Source organism: Rhododendron vialii, chromosome 5a (assembly GCF_030253575.1).
Source record: "Rhododendron vialii isolate Sample 1 chromosome 5a, ASM3025357v1".
NCBI classification, from domain to species: Eukaryota; Viridiplantae; Streptophyta; class Magnoliopsida; order Ericales; family Ericaceae; genus Rhododendron; species Rhododendron vialii.
In genome coordinates this window covers 36,800,564-36,808,563 of record NC_080561.1, presented here as the reverse complement: position 1 = coordinate 36,808,563, position 8,000 = coordinate 36,800,564, and positions in this window count along the sequence as shown.

Below are 8,000 nucleotides of genomic sequence, written 5' to 3'. Positions count from 1 at the left end.
TTTTCTAGAATACCTCAGTACTTTAATTGATGGAAAAACCGTAGGAATAAGGGGTGAGTATTCTACCTTTTATAGAGGAGAGAAGAGGGCCTTAGAGATAATTATAAAAGACACCTAGTCCATCAAGGTCTCTTTTATTATCAAGAGTTTTCCTTCATCTGTAATTCTTATTAGTTATCGTAATGAACCATATCACTTCATTGGCTTATCTGATAGTGGAGTCCCACATGCACAAAACGTGAAGGCTAGTGGGCCACACTAATGGGAAAAAACTAACAGGAACTGCCCCACACAAAGGCCCAAAAATTGAATTGAAGTAATGGGTCTTCTGTACAAATAGGAGCACTCAACCACAGAAAATTCAAAAAGATTCGACACCGTTTGTTTGGATTTTGAGTAAGGTTTTGAGAATAATGAGTGAACAAAAGTAGATAGACAAAATTTATTAGAGATCGTGCTCAGAGATTTTGAGACTCCAAACAAACCAGGCCGATTCGGCGAGTGATGCATATATGGTAGATTCTTATTCAAAAAGCCCAAAGAATTTCGGAAATACTATGATAAGAATCTCATGCACACCCAATGCACAAAAGATGGACAAATAACGTCAAACCTTGTTTTTCAAAGATATATGAATATGGTATTATCCGTATTAGAATAGGTTATCAGAAAGAAAAAAAAAAAAACTACTCCGTATAACAAAAGCAAGACAAGAACTTCATGATTTTTCTTATCATGACGACTCATAAAGTGACTCATAAAGAAAGAAAGGATAATACAAAAGCCACATGAAAGTTCTTGTCTACTTCACGATTTTTTTTTTCCCCTTAGTAAGCGATAGAATACGGATACATAAGTTAATTTATGCAACCGAACGAGCATCGATCCGATGTTTCTTTATGCACTAGAGTTCGCTCTCACGACTCCATGTTGAAGCCGCCTCAAATTCAACCGCTATGTAATAAGGCTACTTAGCTCTAATGCAAAGAAAGCCGTCCAACAAGATTGTGAAATTTTGAAATGTGAATGTGAGAATCAATGGATGGCGAAATTTGTTCATAATTGATTCAGTCAAGAGAGTCAGATGAATTACTTTAGCTTGGTTCGGAAGTGGAAAGTGGCTGCGAAATGTTAGTCATCACTAACAAAACCTCTCTCGAGCTAGCTCTTGCTTTGCTTTAGGGCTTCTTAGTGATCTACCTTTCGTAACCGCTTTCCTCTTCCGAACCAGATGTCACACCAACATATATGGTTGGTAAATATATGCTTTCTTATCCTGAAGGAGTGGATTTAGAGTAAAAAACAAAGGCAACTAATAAGCGCAAGTCAGTCCATATTGGTGCAATTTTTGATAAAGTAATTTTCTTGTTATGGTCTTTTCATAAAGTAAATTCAAGCTGTAATGATTATAAAAAAAATAAAAAATTCAAGCTGTAATTATCAATGCTTTTTGACGAAAGCATTCTGTATTTTAGCATTTTCTTTTAGGAAAATTCTAGTAAGTGTATAAATGTGTATTAAAGAGTGTAAAAAATAAACAAAAATACATATTTTTCTTATTTTTTAGTGTGCTTATTGTACCCTTTTTTTTAATGAATGCTACCAAACCACTACTTGTCATGTTATTGTTGTTAGAAAATATTTGTGTTTAATTTTCGTTTAATAAACAATTACGTTAAGCGGGTCTCTCACTAGTAGATAGCAAGATTGGCGCAAAATTAATCAATCGGCTCATTGAATCAGATAGGGGTCAAGTTACCAAATTAAGAAATACCGACTCTATTATTAAACAAAAACAAAAAACCGAAACACGTACGGAGACAAAATAAAAATAAAACAGGATTCGCAATCGGAACTTAATGACACTTTGAATTTAGGACACAAGAAAATAAGGGTAGTGTTTGCCGTTCCGCTTTCTTTTTAAATCTTATTTTTCAAAAAAAGATAATTTCAAGTTCAAATATAATGAAAATAAAAAATAATTTTTTTTTTGGTACCGTTTAAAATATTTCAATGAGATCTATCCAACAAGATTCATATTGGTAGAAAAATTATTTGTGTAAATACATGATTTTTGAGTTTGAAATTATCTTTCTTATCTAAAAGTTCCTTTTTTAAGAAATCGAAACGGATCGTAGCAATATTTAGCGTGTTAAAAGTGTGCTTAATTATAGTGACAGGCTGAATAATTTTGAAGGTTTTCCGACGAGACCTGCTATTCCCTCCCCCCCCCCCCCCCCCCCCCCCCCCCCCTCTCTCTCTCTCTCTCTCTCTCTCTCTCTCTCTCTTTTTTCTTTCTTTCTTTCTTTACAGTTTGTTCTTTTCTTTTTTTTTTTCCCTTTTATTTTCGGTTTGGTTTTTTTTTTTTTTCATTTTATTTCCTTTTCTTTTTTTCCAGTTTGAATTTTTTCTCTCTCTTTAATAATAGGTTCAAGTCTAATTCTCGACTTTGTAAAGTAATTGAGAGAAAAAAAGTGTTTCAATTGATTATGTTTATCCGACTATTTTATTTTTTCTTTTTTTTGTCCTTTATAGATTAAAAAATATAGTTACGAAAATAAGTGTTTTAATTTTCAATCCGTTTGAACCAGTGCAAAGATGTTATTTTTCTGATCATTTCATCCTAAATGGTCGTAATAAATTTTTTGCTTCAAGGCCTTTTAATGGACACCCTAAGAGAGTCTTGAAACTAAATAATGAGTCTTAGGGTGTTTGTTGAAAGGCCTTAAACCAAAAAATTCATTAGAACCATTTAAAATAAAATAATAATAAAAAACGATCTTTGCTCTGATTTAACTGAATTGAAAATTAAAGCACTTAATTCTTGAATTATATTTTTAAATTTACAAATGGTGTATTTATAGAAATTAAACAAATAAGATATAAGTAATTAAATAAATAAATAATTAAAAAGTAGGGGGCCCGAGGGCTCTGCTGTCCTCATTGGCACAGTAGCCTCTACGAAGCCCCTAAAACGTTTCCGTTTTAGTTTTAAAAAAAATAGAAACCAGCCATTTGCAATCATATAGAGTAGAAACGTGATTTGAAGCAACATACTACTGAATCAGTTAAGAGGATATATGCTAAATAATGGTTAACAAATTTATTAAATTATACTATAGTTAAAAAAAAAGTAATCTTAAATATAACATTTGTATTCTGGATTAGTATATCGTTTGCAAAATACATTTCATAATTAGTTCCCGAACACTAATTGTAATCTTAATGAATTTTTTACTTTACGGTCTTTCAACGAGCACCCTAAGACTCATTATTTAGTTTAAGGACTCTCTTAGGGTGTTCATTGAAAGGCCTTGGAGCCAAAAATTTATTACGACCATTTAGGATGAAATGATCAGAAAAATAACATCTTTGCATTGGTTCAAACGGATTGAAAATTGAAACACTTATTTTCGTAACTATATTTTTTAATCTATAAAGGATAAAAAAAGAAAAATAAAACAATCGGATAAACATAATTAATTGAAACACTTTTTTTTTCTCTCAATTACTTTACAAAGTCTAGAATTAGACTTGAACCTATTATTAAAGAGAAAAAAAAATTCAAACCGAAAAGAAAGAAAAGGAAATAAAAAAAAAAAAAAACCAAACTGAAAATAAAAGGAAAAAAGAAAAGAAAAGAACAAACGGTAAAAAAAAAAAAGAAAGAAAAGAGAGAGAGAGAGGGGTAATCTGGAAAAGGGAGGTGGGGCCGGGGGAATAGCAATTTACTTTTCCGACTTTAATGCTTATGTACGGAGATTAATTAAGATAGTGACCATAAATAGAAAAATTGGCTGTTGCTTTTCTGAAAGGACATTTTGATTCTATCAAGGGGCCAACGGAATTGGATGTAAGCTATGAGAATTAGAAAGGGAGTAACCTATGAGGATTTTTTGTGCCGAAAATTCCTGTGTCGAGGGATTTTTCGGCCCTAAAATTTAAAACACTAAACACACATACACACACTTCGACGGCCTGAAAACATCTCGCCACAAGAGGCATAGAGGAGTTTTCAAGACAGAAGAGATTGGATCCCATAGTAATCGTCCAAAAGCCAAAGTAGTGGTAATTCACTGCAGAATTTATTTCTCAAGTCTGCCTCCACAAACAAGTACATTTTATTTCAACCATGTCCCTCTCAGCCCGAATCATGCTTTTTTGAAATTCAATCCTTGAGTTTGCCTTCACAAACATTTACTCCATATTTTTATTCAATCACATGTCGGTCTCAGCTCGAAGATATTGGCTCTGCCCGTTTCACAATCGCAATCCATCGTTATGCCATAATGAGGCCGGTAGCTGGAAGAATTTGGACAGCATTTTTCAGGATAGGGTAGCGATCTTGACATTTTAGTGCACAATATTTCAAATACTACTACTGCATCAATTGGGAAATGATGAGTATTTGTTAGATGTAGTTATCTACGATATTCATCGGTAGCAAAAGGAAAACAAAAGTTTTCTATCTCAGAGGTAAAGGGGTTCTGTTATAATGTTGAGATATTAAAGGGAAAATTTCAAAATGGCACATGAACTTTGCACTAAATGTCATAAAGGCACATGAACTTAAGTTTATTTCAATTAAACATCTGTACTAACAAAATCTCCAAATTTAGACACCTAAACTTAAGTTTATTTCAATTAAACACCTGTACTAACAAAATCCCCAAATTTAGAACCCCGCCGTTATATTTCGTCTCAAAAATTGCTGACATGGCATCTCCAACCTGTTTAAGTTGCCCCATTGTACTGTTTCAACAGGGGACGATGAAGTTTGCCTTTGGGTTTCGCTTGGGTGCATCATTCCTTGTGATGTAACTTGTGAGGATTTTCTGTGCCGAAAATTCTTATACTGAGGGGTTTTCCTGCTGTTGAATTTAAAACACTAAACATACACACACACTTCGACGGCCTGAAAATCCCTCGCCACAAGAGGCACAAGAGAATTTTCGGGACAGAGGAGATTGGATCCCATAGTAACCGTCCATAAGCCAAGGTGGTGGTGACTATAGAATTTGTTTCTCAAATCTGCCTCCACAAACACGTACATTTTATTTCAACCATGTCCCTCTCGGCCCGAATCATGCTTTTTTGAAATTCAATCCTTGAGTTTGCCTTCACAAACATTTACTCCATATTTTTATTCAATCACATGTCGGTCTCAGCTCGAAGATGTTGGCTCTACCCGTTTCGCAATCGCAATCCATCTTGACATTTTAGTGCACAATATTTCAACTACTACTTCTGCATCAATTGGGAAATGATGTATAGTTATCTACGATATTCATCGGTAGCAAAAGAAAAACAAAAATTTTCTATCTCAGAGGTAAAAGGGGGTTCTGTTATTATGTTGAGATATTGAAACGAGTCATCATCGGTGTTTGAATTTGCTTCAGTACTTGCAAAATTCAGCAGCATCGACGTACATCAAATCGATGCATTTTTGTCAACACATTGGGTGCCCAAAACACCAGAGTTAATTCACGTGTACGGATCCGAGAGAAGATGCCGTGCGATAGAAAACGATGGGACAGATCAGTATCGCGTTGCACATCAAGTTAAGAGATGGAGAGAGATCTACGTATTTTTTGTCAAAAGAAAGCAAATGTTCAAATCAGCTGTATCTGAATTGAAAGGGAAATGTTTAGATTGATTGGGAAAGCATTTGAAAGGGAAAACTACTTGGTGGCAACTTTGTTCAATAGAAGCTTATTTTCATAGCGAGGGACGAATCTAGGAATATAGTCTAATAGAGGCACATATTAATTATAATGAGAAAATTCATTTTTTTTAGTTAACTACAGTAAGATCGTACAAAATTAACGTATACATTACACATTACACTTGTAGGGGAGTGGCGTTAACAAAAAAAAGAGTGGCAAAATCAGCAGCTATTACTAACTACAAAAGTTTATCACACATACTTTAAGTTAAATTAGATAAAAATGAACACAAAATCTCAAAAAAAAATTTAAGTTTGTTTTAAATGAATATCGATAAGTTTTAGAATGATCGAGCAAGTTTTGTTAATGATTTTATTTTAAAATATTTCTCCCATACGGTTAAAAATAAAGAGAATCAAGAAAGAATAGCTCAAAATAGACAAACAGCTCATGAACATAGATAAATTTTAGAATGATCGAGTTTGTTTTGTTAATGACTTTATTTTAAAATATTTATGTAACGCCCCGATTTTTCTGGAAGCAATATAAAATAAAATCTTAAGAAAATTTGCTAAACAAATATAATTTTTCAAAATAAAGTTTAGCTATTACAATCACAAGATAAATTTACTGATTCAAAATACATTAACTTCAGAGTTGACTCTAGGCTTGATACAAATCCGAAGCATACTCGATCTTCGTTCCTGATATTCTTTCCATGTTGAACTGCACCATCTTTAAATCCTCTCCATTGAATCCTGCGCCCACTGGCAAATTAATCGCCAAAGCAAACGATTTGCCAGGATATCCGTGAGTGATAAATCACCCAGTAGGATAATCCAACCCAACCACCCCTCCTACCATACAACTAGCAAGTAATAAGATAATAAAGATGCGCAAAGTAGAATAAGGATTTACAAACACCAATTTATTACTATTCATTATTCTAATGTGAAATCTAAGATTCCTCCACGAGATCTTTCCTCCCCCAATCGCTAGCCATGCTCGGTCCCATGAGGTCACTTCCCTTTGCTGTCGCAGATACACCTAAGTTATATACCGAGTGTGCACCCCAATAACTACAACAAGGGGAAAGCTTATCATGCCTGAATCACAACTAGGGTTCGCCTATCTTATATACGACTTCACATATCACTTCACAATCATTACTGGACACATGCCAATCTATCAATTCATCACTGGACACTCGTCAGTTTCAATCTCATCATAAATCCCATCATATCTCAAAATCACGCCTGCAGACAATCTAAAAATAAAACTTTTCAATTCATCAATTACTTAGCATCGTCTAGGTGAATTCTATTCGCATACCACCCCATGTCTATAGGGTCCAATCTAGCATTCAATCAAGCAGTGGTGCAACATACAATTAATCAAATAATAAACAAAACAATCAGTAAGTAACGTAATCACGCAACTTTTTATGAATGAGCCGTTGCCCTTAATCTCGTGTGGCCAAGATGATAATAAGTAAGAACTTTTTTTTTTAAAATAATTTAAAAAAAAAAATTTTTCTAGGCTCTCATTAATTATTTCTAAGTAATTATATTGATTAAGAATTAATTAAATACATTAATTAGGTAAAAATATTAGAATAATTAACATGACCTTAATAAGAGTCCTAAAGATCCTATGCAACTAGTTGAATATCAAAAGTTGGGTTCGGAGGGTCGCGGGATTATTTTAAATAAAGATATTAACAAAAGTTGTCGAAAGTAAAATAAATGGATAATAAATTATTTAATAAATAAAATAGGTCAAGGTTAATAACATTTCATCTTCGGAAGGTAAGGAGTCTAAATAAGATTACTCGGGTATTAATAATAAGGTTTATAAGGTCGTAAGGTAATTTTAATTGGAAACACTGTAAAAATAATAATAAATAGTAAATTAAGTAAAGAAAAGAATATGAAATTAACAAGATATCATCTTTGAGATACGAGGAGTCTAGAAAAAAAAAATCAGGTGTCAAAAATGTTGTTCGGGAGGTCGCAAAGTGGTTTCGAACATTTTTTAAATAAAACTAAACGAAATTTGCGTCTGGAAGTTGCCGAAACATAGACCTTAATAACTAAGGGTCTAACTGTAATATGTTATTAAAACATTTGGGCCAAAAAGATATTTTAAACAACCTCAGGGTTTAAGTTGTAATTCCGTGTCATCTTTTAAAAAAATAAAACTTTATGAACCGTGGGTTTCATTGAAAAAGAAAGGGGAATAACGTTCGGTTTTGATTACGCAACCTCGGAATCGAATTTCTCTCATTTTGGAACTTTAAGAATGTATACGTAATCACTCAATATACTTAGGAGA